Below are 21,141 nucleotides of genomic sequence, written 5' to 3'. Positions count from 1 at the left end.
GAGCAATAACTTTAATTGTATTTCAGCAAACGAATGGCAATTAGAAAACAAATTATCTCAGAGAAGCATGTCTGCTGCACAGCTTAGCCCCTAAGGCAAGCCAAAAGCTAAACCTTTTTCTTGAATTTTAATGCAGGAGATAAATAGACACACCTCTGGAATTATTCTAAACAGAAATACCATAAACAGTTTAAAGTTACTCTGAGACACAAAAGTAGAAAATTCCTTTCCTCTTGAAGTGGGGTCTTTGTTGCCACAAGAAACATTAGCATGCAAGAGTAAAATACTACTCTTTAAAGATGGGGAAGTGTAACAGATGTTGGCCATGTTAATTAAAGAGCATTTGTGGTTTAACTGTCCTGGTTTAACCTCCCCAGCACCAGAGTCCCTGCTGCCACATTCACTTCCCCCATGCTGGCATGGGGAAGAGAGGCAGGAGAGTCAAAGTGAGAAAACTCGTGGGTTGAGATAAAGACAGTTTAATAGTAAAACAAAATCTGTGCACACAGGCACAGCAAAACAAGGAATTCATTCCCTGCTTCCCTCGGGCAGGCAGGTGTTCAGCTCCTCCAGGAGAGCAGGGCCACATCCCATGGAACGGTTCCTCAGGAAAACAAACACATTCACTCCAAACATCACCCCCTTCCCTCTTTTTCCAGCCCATTTTATATGCTGAGCATGATGTCACATGGTCTGGAATGTCACCTGGGTCATTTGGGGTCCCCTGTCCTGGCTGTACCGACTCCTGACTCCTCGTGCCCCCTCAGCCCCCTTGCTGGTGGGATGAGGAACGGAGAAGTCCTTGGCTCTGTGTAAGCCCTGCCCAGCAACAGCCAACACATCCCTGTGCTACCAACATTCTGATCCTGAGCCCAAATCACAGCTCTGTAACAGCTACCATGAAGAAAATTAACTTGATCTCAGCCAAACCCAGCACAGAAGAGTAAATGATTTCCATTAGGGTAAGATTTAGAGCATAAATGCAATGTGAATGATCCAAGGTGAATTTTTGTACTACCTCTCAGTGCTGTGCTGTTTCACAGTGACAAACCACAGCTACAGCCACGTTGCTTTCTGACAGAAATAAACACTCACCCTGCTTTGTACCTGACCATATTTGCTTTCCTTGAATCCTGTCTCACCTGGAAAGGCCGTGGCCAGCCAGAGTGTGACTCGGTGTGCCAAGAGCTAGACTGGATTTTCACCAGTACAATTGAGAACAAAAATCTGGTGTTAACATTTCCATATGCAAAGTCATCTTCTGTGATAAAAATGCCTCATTCCAACAAAAATATACTCATGTTTCAAGCCATCAGTGTTTTTCCTTCTCCACAGTCCACTGCCCCGGGACAACATGCCCCATCTGTCAGGATGAAAGTCTGTTCTTACGATCCATTCACCTCAGTGCTGTAGACTTTCTGGTCTGTATGATTTGGCATTGGCTGTATTTTGCTAAAACAGTGGTAGCACAAAATGCTCAGGCATTACTCAGCCCTCTGTGGTTTGAGTCATACTATTTAAAAAATTTATAAAATCTTTGTATCAAGCCTGAGTGGTTTTAATGATGTTGCAACTGAACCCACCAAGACTGCAACAGAACATTACGATTTTCAACCATCACATTACATGTAAATGGTGAAAAGCTGGCCTGCAAGTGAGATCTTGATCCTTAAAATTCTCCTTCTCAGAAAGGAAATCAGGGACAATTTCTCATTGTACCTGCAATGCAACAGTCCATCTTGGTTCTACAAAGCAATTAAGTACCTCATTAACTTTAAGCACCTGCTTAATTCCCATGGCTTTGAAACCAGTGGGAGTTAACTGCTTGCTCCTGAATTTGTGCAGGAAAAACATGCTTGTCAAAACTTGGGGAAAAAAAACCCAACTGGATTATGTCTGTTAAACTTCTTACAGTCTGGTTTAATAAACTTTATGGTACTTGAAATTCATCTTGATTACATAAATAATCAGACTGGGGCCCAAATGTATGATGATATTTCGGCAGTCTTGTCACACAGTGCATCAGACATTACATGGTCACAACAGTCTTTTCAGAACTTGGAATTATACTGATCCAGACTCATTTGATGGCTACTGGGAAAGCAGGTAAAAAAGATCTAGAGGAAAAAAAGCAATAGGAGTCCTCTTGATGGAGTCTTTTAGGAGACTGAACAAAATACTTTTAATGAATGTGATGTTCCTTCTTTTTAGCTTGACTTTTACTCTGAGGACTCCAAGATTTGCATGAAAAACATGAGGCTTTTGTCAAGATTGTCAAGCTGGAGGTGGCCAGGTGTTTTACAGCATTTTAAACACACTCACATAGGACGTGTCAGCCTCAAAGTGTCTGTGGTCTCACTGAAGGAACAGCTGACGAAATACAGATTGAGGCTTCAAAGGTGTAGCAGAGACTCTTCCAAAGTGTGCCAGGTGAATCATGTGCTGCATTTTGTAGAAAATTAAACATCCAGTGCCAGCTCTCCAGGAAATATTTCCAGAGGAATAGCTAAGGAGCAGCTCACTAAACTACCCACATCCACCTTTACAGTAAAAAATATATCGAAGGGTTTCACTCTACATTGTGAGCTTCATTGTGATGCACCTATATATACATATATATGTATCTCAATAAATAAAAGATGTCCTCTGGACTGCTGAACACTTCAAAGTACATATCTGAAAGTTTTCTCCCCTCTACTCTGAAATAAAACACATTTTTTTATTGTCTTGGTTATCCAAACATCTTTTTTTGCACAACACATTGATCATAGCGCTTTTCTCATAGAAGCTATTTACCTTCACAGATGGTTAGAGGCTTTCTTAGAAACCTTTCTTCTGAGCAAGGAGGTAAAACCCCAAATCTCAGACACGCCCCTTTCAGCTGGTGATATCAGGGGTGCAGTACGTGGCAGACAACTTGTTTGCTTCACAGAAATCACACAAACTACAGTGTCTCACCCACACCACTAAGTCCTTTTCTGCTAGCCAGGAATTCAGCCTTGGGAATAAAACATTGAAAATTTGGCTTATTGTTAATTTTTGGTAGCATTATCATTTAAATTAATCAATGGTGGATCAATAAGCAAAAGTGAGATATTTTCATGTCACGTACCATTTGCAAAAGTTGGGTTTTTTTAACTGTTTTTTGTTTAGCTTTCTAAATGTAAATTAACTTTTCCAGTAACCTTTTCAAGCAGTACACTCTCTTAAAATGTATTGTGAACACCACTTCTCAAATATGCCTGCTTTGCCTTAACAACAAAAGACAGTGAAAAGCTGCTGAGGAGAATCCAAAGGGCCATTGGATTAAAATTCATGAAGGGCAGTTTCTCCCTTCAGTGCCAGAAGTAATTGCATACACACTGAACATTAGAGCAGTTCCAGAAGTTGCAAACACATTATAGGCAGAAATTCAAATGTGTTGCAAACCTTCTCATCTGCTAATGTCTTTCTGCATCTTATCCACTGATTTCCAGCCTTAAAACTGTGATTGAAGTGGTTGGTCACATGATTTAGGTAACAGTCTAAATCAGGAAAACTTAATTATTTCCAGTGTTGGAGATGCTGTAAGAAATATGTCTGATAAAAATAGTGCTCCTACTGATGTCATGTGGGAATGCATCTGCTGGGAAAAGGTCCTGTAGTGACTCCTAAGCCACAAGCTGAATATGAAAATGTATTAAATACACACAAAATTCACATTTTTCTATCTATCTTCATAGTTTTTTTGGCTGTTTAAGGCAAACTACTTTTACTGAGCACACACACCAGCTTCTATTTAGACTCTTGGCACAAAAGCTTCTTAGATTTACACCACAGTGTGTTAAAATTCACAGGGAAGCTTCAGTGTAGAGCACACTCCACCTTTTCCTTACTTTTAAAAATGTTTTGAAAACAAATCCATCACATTTAGCATTTGTACATGGTACTCAGCCGACAGGCTTAAATGTTACTGAGTGACAGAACTGGTACGAGCCCGACTGCAGCCCTGCCTGTTGCAGCAATTGAAAGTCAAGGGGACCCTTTCTAGTATGGAAGGAAATGAGAGTTTTCCCCTAAAAGAGAGAAGCCAATTTCTTTTGCCAGGGTTTTAAAACAAGGGTAACAGCACAGCTCAAACACCATGAGTCTACATTCAGTATAAGGACTATGTATGACACAACTGATCCATGCAGTCTGTGTATGCACACCTGCACTTGCTTAAATTAACACAGAAGCCCTACTCACACAGAAATATAAATGCAGAGTTTGTAACTTCCAGGTAGAAGCCATCCTACTTTTTCTGAGAAGGAAAGGTGGCAACTGACACTGGTTTCACACTGGTATTTCACAGTGGAAGAGAAGGAACCTCTAGCCTACCTACATGAATTAGGTACTATTCTTGACTTTAATGAAATTAAATAATCTTTGAGGAATTTATTACAAAGAGAACAAAAGAGAAGGAGAAAGACAAATGAGGAACTGGAATTCAACACCATTTTATTCCACATACCATTGTGTCCTTTGCCCTCATAATATCCAACAGTAAAATGCTTTCTAAAAGCAAAAATGGAATATTTTATTCAAAATTTATCAATTAATCATATTTTTTACAGAGTGATTATTTAATTTCAGTCATCAATGGAAATGTTGAGCTCCTTAATATCAGACTGAAGCTATGTAAGAAAAGAGCATTAATTAGTTTCATTCCAAAATGCAGGTGGAAAAGGCACTTAAATGATCTAACATAGGCAGGTGTAGGCCCTGATCTCATGTGAAAGATCATTACTGTCTTTCTTTTGCATGACTTAGTAAAAATCCGGCTGTTCTCGAAGTCACTTTGCGACCTACAGGAAATAAGGTGGTTTCCCTCCATTTCCCAGTGTTCAGTGCCAACAGCACAAGGTTGCTTTCAGAGCTGCCACGCTTTGACACCCATGTTGACAGGTTTATCCCATAACAAAGATTTAATGGGAGTGGAAATGGAATGCAAATCTTGACCCTGCGGGGACTGGTCCCCAATGAACGTGATGTTCCTTCCTGCACAATCCTGCATAACCCTAATTTGCAACAACACCTTGTACGCTTGTTCTGCAGAGAAGCCAGATAATCTCAGGCACTTTTTCTTGTTATTTTCTTCCCATTTATTACATGTTAATTCTGCAACATTTTCAGTGGCAAAGCCCCCTTGGTTCCCTGGGAAGGCTGGGATGAGAAATAGAGGTGTCTGTGGGAGTGGATGTCAGAGGAGAGAGATCACAGAATGACAGAAGATGCTGAGTTGGAAGGGACCCACAAGGACTATTGAGTCCAACACCTGTCCCTGCCCAGACACCCCAACAATCCCACCCTGGGCATCCCTGGCAGCGCTGTCCAAACGCTTCTGGAGCTCTGGCAGCCTCGGGGCCATGCCCATTCCCTGAGGAGCCTGGGCAGTGCCCAGCACCCTCTGGGGGAAGTAGAACCTTTCCCTGCTAGCCAACCTAACTCTGCCCTGACACAACTTCAGGCCATTCCCTCAGATCCTGTCCCCAGTCACACGGAGGAGAGATCAGTGTCTGCCCCTCCTCTTCCCCTCATGAAGAAGCTGTAACTGTGATGAGTCTCAGTCCCAGCTGAACAGACCAAGTGCCCTCAGCTGCTCCCCGTGTGGTTTCCCCTTGAGGCCCTTCACCATCCCCACAGCCTCCTTTGGACACTCTCTAATAGTTTAATATCTTGTTTTATATTGTGGTGACCAAAATACTCAACGTGAAGCTGCCCCCGCCCAGAGCAAAGCAGGACAACCCCCTCCCAGGCCTGATGTCCCCAGGACATGGATGTCCCTCCTGGCCCCAGGGCACTGACGACTCCTGTGCTGGAGTGCACACGTATGTGTACATCACATGTGAAATAAAAGAGAGCTTTGACAGGATGCAGCACAGATTAATATTTGAGTGTGCAGAAAACTGCCAAAAGAACTTAAATGTACAACAGGAAAAATTATATGCCCCAGGGCCCAGGGACATGAGAAGGGTTTCCTCTGATGCCCATCTCTTCTATACATGTTAGCAAAAGCAAAGCAATGACACAGACCCATTACTAAAGGATACAATATTTTTAAATAATCATGCAAAATCATCAGTAAATGTATCTGAAGCAGCTGAAGAGAGTCCTTGAGGCATACACAAACCCTGTGTTATTTTACTCAACAGTGCATCTGCACTGACAAAACTGGCCAATTAGTTATCATGAGACAGAAGTGCTTAGCACCTTCTCAGGCCACTTAAAAGCGAATGTAGTAACTCTGATGTACTATAATTAAGGAAGATAACACCACCAAAGGTTGAGATGTTGAGGGCAAAACACTGAGTCTTTTTAAAAGTGACTGAGTTTTACAACTCAGAAAATTCAGTTGTTTTAATAGGAAAATTTTTAATTACTTTTACCTCACAGAATGTTCTTACATTATACTCTCTGCATAAATGTCTCAGCAGCTAGAAGCAGAAATATTTTACACATTTCAAACTTCAATCAAGAATATGAAGATCAAAGAACAGGAAAAGCCATTCCCTGGACAGCACAGGAGCAAGCCAATTCCTGCAGCGCCATTCCCATACCCCGTCCATGGAATGCAGCCACGCAGACAGATGTTGATGGTGACTGAATGCATTTATTCTAAAGAGTGACATCCCTCTTCTGCCAAGCACGAGATGTGTGACTGCATCTGTTCACTGCACTAAGGGAGCATGCAGGCATAGGACAGAAGAAAGGGCTGCCATAAAATGAAATGTTAATTAGCGCACAGAGTCCCATTTGGACCATCAGCAAGCCTGTATTTCACAAGGATCAGCCTATCACAGGTACCCCTGAAGGGGATGAAGGTGTGCACTTGGTGTTAACGAGGGAAAAGACACAGCAAAGATTAGGACTTAAGGCTGACCAGTATCTCTAGATCCTTAAATAGCTGATGACAGCAAACATCCACTCTCCATGTCCACACATATTTATTCTCACATCTCCACACACACAGACACAGATACACATGCTCATTATTGTGTCTGCCGGTGTACAAACACCTCCTGCCTCCAAATCCTTCCCTTTATTTAAAACACCTGAGAAACAGAGTTCATATATTAAACTTTCTGCATTAGTTAAGTGCAGAAAGATCAAAGGAATATGAACTCAAACTGTGGTCCTGGAATGAATATATTCCCATGGCACAGTTCGTGGGAAGTATCAAGCTGATTTCCAGGAGTATCATTAAATAATACAATGCTTGTAGAGTTCACTCAGAGGTCTGAGATATACAAAACTAATTTATGAATATATTCCTCATTCTGAAGCTCAGGAGTTGACTTTACATTGTACTTTTGCCTTAATTTAGGTTTTAAGGGTCTTCAGGGCACCCAGAACAACTGCCAGCTGGAGTCCTTTAGTAAAGGAAAATAACAATTTGCATATTTGCACATTTATATGGTCAAATGTGTTTTTCCATGGATACACCTTCAAATGCTACTATACTATTATGAATGGATGTATTTAATGTATAGAAATAAATAAGTTTCCGGACTTCCCCTGACTAGTTTAGTTAGCAACTGTTGAGTCCTTTCTGATGTAACCAATCCTGTCTTCTGTCCTCTTCTCATTACTGGGCCCTGTAGGCCCTGCTGAAGGTGAAAAAGAAATAGACAAAATCACAAAGATCTTTAAAAAATAATTTAAAATACTTGGAATATAAAATATTTAACTACCCCCCCCCCAAAAAAAAAAAAAAGCCAAAAAATACTGTCCCCTAAAGTAAGACAGTGAAACATGTATATATTGATTAATATTGATTAACATCTTCTCATACTTTGGCTAAAGATGTTCTGCTCTTTCCCCAGTTTTTGGAATCTATCCATGTAACCATTCTAACTCTTCAAATGATGCAGCTCCCACAGATACAAGGATGGATGATTCTTGACCACATATTTTGAGGATCTAAAAAGGTATTCTGTAAAATTATGCATTTGCTTTGCTGTACATACAGCACAAGTAAAACACCTTATTTTTTGTTGTGTACACCTAGAAGCTATAAAGGCAACTTGGTCATTTGTGTGTTTCATGGATAGACAAAAATCACAAATCTGTGTTTTGAAGGCAATTTCCTGGCTGAGGTAATGCACAGCTGCTGGCAAAAGGTAACAAGTTTGACCACCCACTGAATTCACTGATGAACATGGCTCCAAGACACAATAAATTAGTAATAACCTCCATTATTATAACCCCAAAGTAAAAGTTTGCCAGAAGGGGATATGCAGTAAATGTAGCACCGTAAGTTTGTTCTGATAAATTGATGTTTTAATGGCAGCTTCTGTACATTTTGTCTTCATTGCATGAACTGCCAGTTACCTACAAACTCTTTGCTTCAGTATTTCATGGCTTTTATGCAAATATTTGATGTTAATAGCATCATATTTTTATTGGTTTGCTTTGTATAGTTTTGCTGAGTTGCATTGTGGAGTCATTAAAAATGAATAGCCAAAATAAAAATATTTCATATTGGAAACCGTACTTAAAAATTAATGGTGTATTAGCAAAAGACTGTTTCCCACAATTTCACAAACACAGCAAAAACTTCATCAGGGGATGGTTAATCAGCTGAAGACAGCATTTGTCTGTGCCCTTCCTACATTTGGTAACAATCCCTGCAGTTTAAGCTATTGGGGGCTGCCCACACAGCCCAGACAGTGCAAAGGTGGCTTAAAACCCCCCGTCCTCTACTGTGTGCTGGAGGCTCAGCCTGTCCTTCCCTTCCACTCACAGTGCTCAGGAGAATAGAAAATAACTTTCACCAAATCCCTGTGCTTTGGAAAAATTGCAGTTTTGGTTTGTCTGTGGATAACAACAGTTAGTCCACTAAAAAAATATTCGGGATATGCAAGAGAGAACAGAAGAATAATGGCTCTGGTTTCAAGAGAACCAAATAAAAAACAAACAGATTCCGCAAACTGGATTCACATGAGGCACAGAGCCATGGAATTCCTCACTGCTTCTCCTTTATGGATGGCTGCAAATCCATCAGTCTCCTACAACCAGAGAACCCAGTGTGGACTTCCTCCCTGATAAGAGTTATCCAGGGGATTCACTCTGTACTCTAACTGGTGTATATGGGGGAAAAAAGCAAAACCTTAATGTATTTCTAAGGGTGCAGTAATTCAACACACTGGAAAATAAAGAGTGAAGTAATAAAGAGCAGTGATTGTCCCACTGCTGATTTTACATTCTTAGTTGCTCACAGGTATTTCTAAGTCAGCACATGAAAGTTTTCATAGGGACAGAGAGAGGAAGGAAGAGGGAAAAAAAACAAGGATAAATAACCATGAGAAGAAATGGATATGCAGATATGGCAAAAGCAATTGGAGATGGCAGTCCCAGAGTCAGATTCCATAGAGAGTAGGAAAGATTTGTTCTCTCCTGAACCCCCTGCCACCACCATGCCTGTGGTTTTTATCCCCTTAAATTATATGGATCTCAGCAAAGGAATTGGCAGCAGAGACTCTTCTCACGGGTAGGTTTGGATCAGGGAAATTATGCACCCCCTTCTTTTCACAAGGGATCAGCCTCAATTCAACCTACTGTAGGATTCTCAGTGAGATTAGCATGTGATTAGGAAAGTTCAGCTATTCCATTTGGAAACAGCCCAATTTACATTCCCCAAACTTGCACAGAGTCCTGCTTTGCAGTCTCAAACCTTTCGCTGAGGTGGACTCTGCATCTGCAAGTCAGAAAGCCAGTGATTGATTACTGAGGTCCTCTCAAGTACCCAGTGAACATCAAACAAAAGCGTGTGCCCTGTTGATATTGATTTAGAGCTGATGATCTCATTAGAAAGCCCTAATTCTCAACACTGCTTTGGTTTACACAATCTGTAATTTGTTTTAAAAAAGCTGATTGGCCAACTATTTCAGCCTCATGACTGTCTTCTCGTCTTATGAGACAGCTCCTTTAGTCTTTGAGCATTTAAAAGGTCATTAATCCAAATGCTAATGCAATCAATACTATATTAAATAAATTATGAAAACTAAATTAATATTGGGCAACCTGATGCACTGTACCATAAGATTTTAAAATGTGGTTATTGTCAGTGCATTTAAAATGATAAATTGAAACAGTTCACCTTTCAAAAAATTATCCCCAGGAAGCTTTTAAAATTATTTTCTCCACTATTTAAACCATGAAACAGTAAGGAATGTATTGTTTATTTTTTTGAGTTAGTTTTTATACTGATGCTATTTTAAAAAAAAAAGTATGTAAAATTGAATTTTAAACCTAAGTGGAAAACTGTAAGTTGAATGAATTTGGCCTTAGAAACAGAACATTTCTGTCTCATGTGCTGTGGGTGGAGGATGATACCCTGTTAGCTGAAGCTGGGGGAGACCAGACCAGGCACATGCCTCTATTTCAGGCTCCAAAACCCCACAGGTTTGATACAAATGCATATTATTTTCTATTCTGAGAACATAAACCTCCTCTCAGTGGTCTTATCTAAGCTGGCCCAGGTAGCCTGCATATTCATGTGGAATCCTAGTGTTTCCATGCTCATAAACAGCCAGTGATTCTGTTGTTTGTGCATTTGTAAACAATCCTGGTCTCAAATCTGAGCAGCCAGTGTGCACCACTGTAATAATTTACATCTCACAGAGATGGTGGCATGAAACCAGCATTTGCTGAAAGTTTTAGAAAGACCATTCCCGTTTTGAAATGCATTTATTTAACAGGTTTTCAAAGAAAAAAGCTAGTTGAGAAATCAATGTATATCCGCCCTCCAGCATCTATCCACCTCACATCCTGTGGATTTTAAACCTGAGGCATGAGAAAAAGTTTATTCAATTTTTTTTTTAAATCTTGGGTAATAAAAGCTGAGCTCTTGAAGCTACACTCTTAAAAGCTTTCTCCCTTTTATCATCGCTGGAAAATCCTGTATATCTGCAGTGCTTGTCTTTGCAGTCTCTGTGCTATTTACCTTCCCTCTCAGATTTTCTGGCTGTATCCATGTCGTTGTGTGGGTCGCTCCTTTCTGCACCTCCGTCTTGAATGTTAAAACAACTGATGTGGACTGCCAGGACACTGCGGTTCCTTTTAAATGCCTCCAGTAGCTGATACTGATAATTTAAAGTCTTACTATTGAACAGTTGTTAAAAACAAATGCCTTTTTGGCACGGATATCTATCCTATTATCACTGACATTCATTTCCCAGGCGCTGGCTGGACCAGCCTTTTAAGCTTTTTGTGCTCACCTTCCAGGCCCATCATTAGCCTGGCTTTCTCCTGGTCTGCTGACAAATCTATGCACAGAAACTGCCAGCTGAAGGGTTCCACTGAAGTATTTGGGGAAAAAAAATCCAAAATCCAAAAACATGAAAGGGTCACAAATCTTAACTACAAGAAAAAATGAAGACTTGTATCCACAAAATGAAGACTTGTACTTTTGCTCCTGTAAAAATGAACAGAGTGTGCAGATTTCAGCATCTGGCTTTTCATCTATTGACTTCACATCAAACATCTATACTTGCACCAAAATATAGCTGTGAGCATATTATTTGGGAGAAAAGAAAGAGAACTGTGTCTGATAAAGGTGAAAATTCCCCACAGAAAATGATGTTGCACAGATTATTGCTATGTAAAGATGGCAATCCCAAAAAATCACAGTCAGCAATGTGACTGAAGTGAGTGACCTCTGCTCAGCCAAAAAAAGAGAACAAAATACAGATTGATGAGAAAATCTCTTGTCAGAGAAAAATAATATTTGCTCACAGAATCTGCACTTTTTGTACTATATCAATTTCCTTACAGTTGCTCTTTCCCTCATAATCATTAGTAAAATACCTTTTTAGCAGGTCAGAATCAAGGAAAAAAGGTCTGTGGAAGGAGTGGAGAAGATGTGCCAAGGTTGGTTTTGGTTTATAAACTAACAGAAACAGCCTAATGTCAGCTGTTCTAGATTAAAGAGAATTTAGCTGAAGAAAGAATATTTTAGTGGATCAAAGCTGGACTGCAGTGGATCAGCTTCTGACCAGCTGGCAGCTGACATGAAGAGTGTGGCCAGGACGAGTGAAGGTGAGTATTTATGGCTCAGCAATGGTTGCTTGTTCATTAAAGCTGGAAAAGATGTCCAAGGTCATCCACTTCACCCTTCACCTGGATGCCACCACATCCACTAAACCGTACCACAGAGTGCCACATCCACTTGTTTTTTGAACTCCTCCAGGGATGGGGACTCGGCCACCTCCCTGGGCAGCATGTTCTAATATTTGACCACCCTGTCCACGAAGAAATTTTCCCTTATATCCACCCTGAGCCTCCCCTGGCCCAGCCTGAGGCCGTTCCCTCTCCTCCTGTCCCTGTTCCCTGCCAGCAGAGCCCGACCCCCCCGGCTGCCCCCTCCTGTCAGGGACTTGTGCAGAGCCACAAGGTCCCCCCTGAGCCTCCTTTGCTCCAGCCTGAGCCCCTTTCCCAGCTCCCTCAGCCTCTCCTGGGGCTCCAGCCCCTTCCCAGCTCCGTTCCCTGCCCTGGACACGCTCCAGCCCCTCAGGGTCTCTCTGGCCATGAGGGCCCAGAACTGGACACGGCCCTCGAGGTTCCTCAGCAGTGCCAGCACAGGGGACGGGCACTGCCCTGGTCCTGCTGCCACCCCAGGGCTGGGACAGCTCAGGTGCCATTGGCCTCTTGCCCACCTGGGCACCCCTGGGCTCGTGTCCAGCCCCTGTCCCAGCACCCCCAGGCCTTTCCCACCAGCAGCTTTCCAGCCCCTCTGCCCCAGCCCGGAGCATTCATGGGGTTGGTGTGACCCCAGGGCAGGACCTGGCACTTGTCCCTGTTGTCCCTCACACCACTGTCCTCAGCCCATGGATCCAGCCTGCCCAGATCCAGATACTGTCCCAGGTGTGTTGCCTTGTGGAGTAGGATTAGGAATTTTCTCAATTTAGAAAAGAAAGAAAGCAAAGGAATAACTGAACAGTACTGCGTTCTTTGCTCAGGATTGAAAGTGGTTCACTGTCAGTACACTGTGCCATAACAAGACTCCAAGAAAAGCAAGGTTCCTGCTCATGGCAAGGCTTCTGCTCGTGGCAAGGCTCCAGGAGTGGCACTGCAGGGGCTCAGCACACAGCTCCCAGCATGAAGTGATGGAACGGTTCCTGCTCCTGCTCTGAGGCAATATTCCCACAGCACTAACCCTTCCTGTTGGGAGTTTTCTCACCAAACTGATAAATTATGATAAACAGAGGGTTTTAGAGATAATTTTCCTTAATGGAAAATTCCAATAAAAAGCTAATCATACTTGGATACGAAAACATTTTATTTCACTTCATTTTCCTTTCTTTTTTCCCACTGATTTTTTATGTTCCCAAGTGTCTTGTTTCAAATATCTTGGGTATTTTGCAATGCTACCCACAAGGGGTGGTATAATGAGTACAGGGAGGAAGTAACTAAGTGATATGTAACAAAGTTGTGCTCATTTGTAGATTGAATCATAAAAAGACATTTTTAGAGGGATATTGCACTGAGCAGAGAGGACTGGAAATAACAATGCAGAGCTGAGTGGTAGTGGTGACAATATTAAGAAATTACAAGGTGCAAGGATTTCCATTTGGAAGAGGTTAATGCCAGAGTATTGCTAGTCCTACCCAAGCCAAATTTTGGGGTAAACAGCAAATGCAAATCACCATGGAAACATCCTCAGGTCACCCCAGAGCAAAGTCTGGGGCTGAGCTCCACCCTGATGCAGTGTGTGGTGTGTGTGTGATGCCAGCAGTCAGCTGGGCCAGGCTGCAGAGCAGGGAGAGGTTCTGCTTCCCCCAGAGGGTGCTGGGCACTGCCCAGGCTCCCCAGGGAATGGGCACGGCCCGAGGCTGCCAGAGCTCCAGGAGCGTTTGGACAGCGCTGCCAGGGATGCCCAGGGTGGGACTGGTGGGGTGTCTGGGCAGGGCCAGGGGCTGGACTGGATGATCCCTGTGGGTTCTTTCCAGCTCAGGAAGTTTTATGATTCAAAGGCTGCTCAAGGTTGCAAAGGGGTGCCATTTGGTTCACTTCAGGAACAAAATATTCCATTTGTTTTACAAAGAAAGCATGGTCTTGCATCATATTTTTAGGTGGAATAATGTCAAATTACCAAGAAAATTATTTCTGAAGATTTTGACTATTATTTAAAAGCTTGGTCACTACCCAATTTTGAGTTTCCCCTAATTGCTGGAAGCCTTGAGTCATGAGGGCTTCAAACAGGTAATGTATTTGCAGCATTTCTTCAGCGGAGGCATCCAGACTGGGGGAAGCAGGTTCCTAACGCCAAGTGCCAGTGCAGGGCAGTCTTTCCTCAGGCATCTCTGCAGTCTTTCATCAGGCATCTCTGCAGTCTTTCATCAGGCATCTCTTGCTGCACAGAATGCAACTTTCTCTGGGACAACAGAGCACTTGGTTGCAGTGATTCAGAAGTAAATTTGCCAACAATAGTCGAGACTGTTACAAGCGAGAGCATCCTCATGTTGCAAGATTCATGTGCTTCTTACTTCAGGCATAAACCACTTACATGTCAAAAATTAGGATTACCTTGATGTGAATTAAGTTATTTTTCTTTTTCCATTTACATTAAAGCTACCACAAGCTAATAGTGGATGTACTTTTATTTTTCTGCAAAGATGTTGTTGTTAAAGGATGAAACCCCTTCCCCAGAGTGCTTCCAACACAGGGCTTTTCCTGGCTAATCAGCACCAGAACAACAGAACAGTTGAAAGAATATTTTCAATTTGCTTTTCCATAAGAATCTACTGACATCTGAAAAGGTAAAAGGACCTTAACAATATCTAAGAGACCATAAACATCAAAGGAATGCACACAAAGCTTTGTTCTGTGTCCTTAAAAAGTGCCTGTTGTTCAGCTGGTTACTTGGATCAGCTGCCCTGTCTCACAAACAGGAGGAGCAGAGCAAAAGGAACATGTAAGAATGAGACAAGCTTCTCTCTGGTGGTCAGCAAACACCACACCAATCATCTATCCTCATCCACAACATGAGCAGCTCCTGCTTATCAAGGACAAAATTTGAGATAAAAATGTCCCAACCAACTTATTTTGATTTCTGATTTCAACCATGCAAAAACTTTTAGATATATCACAAACCACATTAATTTTTAATATTGGTTTTTAAAATCATGGTTTAGCAAATAAATTTTCTAAATCTTTTAGAGTCCCTTTGTCATTCTGCAGAAGAAAGGGAATGTGATTTCTAACATTCTGACTTATTAATGCAATGTCTTGTGTATAAAAAGAGAGCAATGAGCCAGGATAACTGGAAAAATAATAACAGATGTCAGAATAGAGTGATATGAGCATTGCCTGGGAGTAGATTTTAAGAATGTCTTGCAATACTGCTTTTCAATTTGGTTTAATAAAGGCTTTTTCTTTTTTTTTTTTTTTTTTTCCCCAGTGTTATTATATCATTATTTTAAGGAAAACACTATTTTAATGAAACAGAAAGAACCTTGGATTCCTCCTTGGTCTCCTTTGGGTGTTCTCCGAGGAGTGCATCTCACAGCCCATGTCAGGAACACGTTGTTCTGTCTGGTTGCAGCAGCCCCACAAATGTTTGAGGATGTATCTGCATCCTTTGCATCTCCACACAAGCACAACAACTACAGAGAACGTGGCTCTAAGTGGTTTTTAACCCTGTTCATCAAATGCCAGTTTAACATCAAAGTTTCATGCTCCATTAATATCCTAACTGACAAATTTAAGAGACAGACTTTGCTATGAGTTTGTCTTAAAAGCAATGCAAGGCAGGATTAACTTTGTCATTCTGCAGAAGAAAGGGAATGTGATTTCTAACATGCTCTTGGTGAGCTGGGGAGGAAAGCAAGCACACAGCACATTACAATGACTTGAATGACTTGACAGCTGTTAGCTAAACAATACAACATTAATTTTCAACATTTTTGCACATGGCTGGGTGAGAGATCCCTTAATCCCAGTTCCCATTCTACTTCTGCCTCATTGGTGCTGTCTGCTTTTGTATCACTTATTATAATCAGTTTCTGCTGTATACTCCCTTTCACCTTATTATTGTCGCAAAAGTAAGGTACGAGGTTAATTCAGACTCACTTCCCCGGGGTACATTAAGATGGATTTAAGTACTTTATTGAGACAGTCTGACTTCAAAAGCTGCTTTATCAGTTCCTACCAGAGAGAGAGACCCATCCATGACAGCAGTAAACTAACCATAAATTCTCATATTCTATATGCTGAGTGACTTTCAGAAGGAGAACTATTGATTTTGTCATTTATGAATGGATTTAGTCAAATTAGTCTTTTCATTGTGCACAATAAGACAGCATTGTTATTAGGAATTAGAGGATAAAACTGTGTGGAACAAATGAAACTGCCATTTTTGGGATCCTCAGCACAAATTCAATAAGCTTTAGTTATGCCACCCTGATCATTTTGTCCATGACCAGCTACTCTCCATACTTTGATTGTCTTCAAAGGAAAGGAAAAGTGGCCTCTGCCTTCAAGAGGCACTTTCAGAAGACTTAACCTTTCAAAGAGCTCTCATGTTTTTTCCTTTGAAAGAGCTAATAACTTGTTTGCTGAAACGGCAGGAGTATTTACAGGCACACTTGAAATCAGACAAAGATTGCACAGGGAAATAAACAGAGAGACTGTCGCTGTCAACAATAAATTAAGTTTGAGCTAAAAACGTAAAATGTTTAGAGTGGAGGAGCAGACATCTACATTATACTACTCGAGCCTCTGAACTTTTCCAAACACAATGAGCACTGATGGGCCCTGGTTACCTTTCCCTGAAGAGCCACTCCAGATGGTTATTTGAGGATCTGGGCTGGATTGCTGGAAACAGCAAGGCTGATGCTTGTGTCCTGATCTTCCTCCCCTTTGTGTGGTGTCTGGCAGGAATTCACCAGTTCACAAGTGTAGAGAGAGCAGAGTGTCTGATGGAAACCACTGGGGAGGAGGGGCTGTGTGCCAGCCTTGGGTAGCCCGAGTGTTTTGGTAGTTGTGCAGCCAAATGCACGCACGAGTGGGTCTACATAGAAATATCAGGACAAAAAAATGGAATATCTCAGCCAGCCCAGCATTTGATACTTCTTAATTATTTAATTGAAAGGTTCATGAATCTAAACTTGACTTTTCCATTTGGTACTACAGAAAGGCCAAGACTACTAACTTCCTTCACCATTCCAACATTATTTTCTAACCAGTCCTGTGTCCAGGTTTTTTAATATATTTTACAAGCTACAGGACAAATTATAAGGCCCATGCTACATCTGCACTCTGCACAGGGCACCTGTGTATTCAGATATTTCCTTGGAAATAGGGACTGGTAACATTTTGAAAACCTTAATACTATCTCTGAATTTATTGTAGTCCGAAGGATTCATGTCTTTGTCCAGAGATGCCGGAAACAAAGTGAAAAGAAGGGAATTCTAACTAAAAAGTATTTCAGTCTCTAATTCCCTTCACTTTCAGAAAGAAATGGTGCATATCTTACAACACTGATGGATGTGTGTGAAGCAAGCCCAGTGCTTCTGGCTGCCTTTTACAGGAGCAGTTCTGCCAGCAGTCTGAGAAGCAGAGCCAGCCCTAGGAGCTGGAGGTTATGCAGTGTAAATGGAATCCACTGGGCCCCAAAAGCAGCAGTCAGTGCAGGTGGAAAACAGCTTTCCAGCACATATACAGAGTCACACCTTTATCAAAACTTTGGCAATACACAATGCGTCTTTCAGAGCAGGAAAACTTCATCAGTGCCTTAGAGATATGTTGCAGATTTTGAAAAATATGTTTGAAAGGATCTCTTTAGAAATCTCCAGCACAAACCAAAAGCCAGGTACTAATCAAGTTTGTGCCAACACATTCAGGGTTAAGCACTGGCTGCTGAATGGAATTAATTGGTTCTGGGATGGAGGCAACAGCCTGGGAGCTGGGCTAGCTCTGGCAGCTGGGCACTGGGATGTTCCACAGCAGCATTTATTCAGGTTCTGACTGCAGTTGTGAGTTTTAGTGCTGGTTCCATGACTTGTGCAAGCTCCTACAGCCCAGGTATGGCAGAGTCAGTGTGGAACCAGACGGGTCCCTCAGTTCAGACCTCGTAAAACCAATAACTCCTTTGGCCTAACATGGCAAATTTGCCCCACAATTCAATGAGGAGAACAAGCCTGCTTAGGAGAATTCACATTGGATACTTCATGGCTAAGTAAGCAGTGCGTTGACTATAAAATTTATGATCTGTTAAACACGGCAGATTATTTCATATTAGTATCTTTATATTTCTCATATGAACCATGTTAAAATGAATGGAGTTTAGCCATTCCCACCAAAAGATAATGTGATTAACCTGCTCAAATATCTCAAATAAATGGATAGGGATGTGAAAACATGGATATGGAGGTAGGATTCTGTGTGAAGTCACTGGGAAGTTTATTGTTAATTATCACAGGAATGGAGGAAGGCCCCCTATCTCAGCCCAAGTCTGAAGATGAGCAATCTTTTGTGAGAAAAGAACAGATAACTTTCCTGGAGACGATATCAATCATAATATCAAATAAAAGAAAAAGAAAACCCACTGATGCACAGCCATGTTTATGCAAAGCAGGAATATAGTACAGGATTAATTATAATGATATCCTTGGGCACTGAGTCTGAAGCAGATGCAAAAAATTAAATACATTGATGTGCTTCACTAAACAGGAATAAAAGGGAAGAGAGTAACTGAGGTACCAAGCAAAGGTGAGAAACCCTCAGTGGTTTCAGCTTTAAGTTAGCACAATATGAATGTTTATTGGGCTCTGTGCTATTTTCAGTGTATGAATTGTTTAACGTGGGCAGAGTAAAGCCCATCCTGTCTTTGTCTTCCAACGTCACACACCATTAGTCAGAACAGGTGCTTTAAAATAGGGCATTAATGACTTTAGAGACATAAAGTAATTATATAAAATAATAACAACAATAACAACCACCACTATCCTGGAGTTTGTGTAATTTAAGCAGAAATATGTAAAGACATGACTTTAGCTGTTCATCAGAACAATACTTACTTGTAACCCTTACAGAAAGAGAGCAACTGCTGCAGCTTTCAGTTCCACCATGGTATTTAGATCAGGTTATCCATGTAAGAAGGATGAGCATAACACTCTCCAGCCCTGCTGGAGGTTAGGAAATACTAGAGCACACAATTGAGACCATTTTCAAGAAGATATTTTGTCAGTCTCCTCATAGAAATTGTTATTGGAAGACACCATTTCATCTGTTGCTGAAAAAAAATGTAGCTTTTTAGCTACACAACAAAAATCTCTGACAGTCTGGGACTTATTGTACAAATGCTTCAGCCAAGAGGATTTTAATCATCAACTTTAATGTGCTTAAGAATGGAGTCCTAAATAATTCTGCCATTTTACAGCTGATAAACTCTGTAAGCTCAACCGATGTGTTATTCAAAAGTGACCCTGCTAAAACAAAAATAAATAGATCATACAATCCCTAGAATATCAAAAGCATTTGTATAACAGATTTGTTTATGCAGCAGTAATTTCACTCTCCATTTTCCCTTGCTATTAACTAATAGTGCAAAGCAAAATGTTCTCACAGAGAAAAAGATCCAGCTGCAAACAAATGTTACACCCTTGGAGGCTCCTGTTTTCCCTTATGGAAAGCAATGCACTGGATAACGTGATGTAGCTATAATAAAAGATCCCCCATAATAATATTGCCCATGACTTTATTTAGAAGGAAGACTCAGACATTCTGACAAATGTGCATGTGTGTTAGAAAAAGGCACCCTGAAAACTGGTGATTTGCTGAGCTTGAAAATCCATGAGGAATTATGCTACCAAATGACAGATTTGAGGTATAGAATATTACCCACAGTATTATTTTAAGAGTGGAGTCTAAATTCTGGTTTCTTTGTATTGCTAACTTAAGTCTTTGTAAGCCTCTATTTACAGCCTGACGTCTGAAAACTGATGCAGTGAAAATGAAATCCTTTCTTCAACTTTTATGGTAATTTCAACATTTTTCTTATGTGTTGTCCTTCCCCAGAAATAATTCACTCACTGACAAAAAGCTATTTGAATAATCTTTCTATATACAAGTTTCTGCAGAATGGAAGTTAAGAATAAAGGAGGGAGCTGAATACCCAAGTGCAGTGTGAGGCATTAGGATGCAGGGAGACGATGTGATTCCCTGCACAGGTTTGCACTGTTAGAAAGGAATCCTCATCAGGAAAAATCGACCCTGAGCCTGGAATGCTGTACATTGAGTACAAGGCATTTATCATCAAAGGTCTCTGAAGATATTTGGCCTTATTCTTGCTAGGACAAAAAGAAACAAAAGCAGTTATTGCATCTTAATTAAGGGTAAACACTGGTAGGCATCTGTTATCTATAAGGAGAGAGATGTGTGTGAATATGACTAGATCTAATCTCAAATGAGGGCTGAGATTAGCCAAAATTCTCCAGACATTATCTCTGTGTAGGACTGTTTCTATAATCTTGTTCAAAGGCTAAGATCAATGAAACCTTAAAGAAGGATTTACTGATGCTGATAGGATTTTCTCTTTTGGATAGATTGTTAGGTGAAAAAAAGCCATATTAATAGGAATACATCTAAAGGTTTTTTGATGGTGCACTCACACTGCATGTAATATTTGTACTATAAAACAATTCTTTATTAAAGTACAAAACACTCTTTCATACTGGCAGTGCTACTTCTGGCACTCACAAAATATGAATTTTTCTGAGCATGAGACCCAAAATTTAAATTGCAAAGGAAGGAGATTTGGGCGAAGGTTAAAGCTAATGAATATACTGAAATCTGTCTCAGCTCGATGGAATTTATCTTAAGATAATATCTCTTCATGTGCTTTCAAACACCCCAATGTGTTGGTGACACTATTATCTCTGGAAGGGTTATTTTCCTTAGCAGCAAGAGGGTTCTGTACAATCACTGTCCACACACTACAACCCTCTACTGAAACACACTCAACTCAGACAAGTGAGAGAATCAATGCTTTTTTCTCAAGGTTTTCTAATCCCAGCTGGTCCAGCAATAAACCAGAATCTGCAGATAGTCTATCAATCATTGTTGCCATAAAATAAAATCCCAAGATCCCCCCTTTTCCTGGAATATCTAAAAACTGTT

At 41.0% G+C, this 21,141-nt stretch overlaps 1 long non-coding RNA gene across 1 annotated transcript in view; it reads right to left on the bottom strand.

The window, feature by feature from the left end:
• The window catches only part of LOC121664363, a 48,039-nt gene that overhangs the window by 14,704 nt on the left and 12,194 nt on the right, over positions 1 to 21,141 (bottom strand). The window lies entirely within an intron of this gene.

Source organism: Corvus kubaryi, unplaced genomic scaffold (genome assembly GCF_017639235.1).
Source record: "Corvus kubaryi isolate FWS band 111438036 unplaced genomic scaffold, C.kubaryi_AGA036_p1.0 37300, whole genome shotgun sequence".
Taxonomy (NCBI): Eukaryota; Metazoa; Chordata; class Aves; order Passeriformes; family Corvidae; genus Corvus; species Corvus kubaryi.
This window is presented reverse-complemented; position numbering and strand designations above follow the sequence as displayed.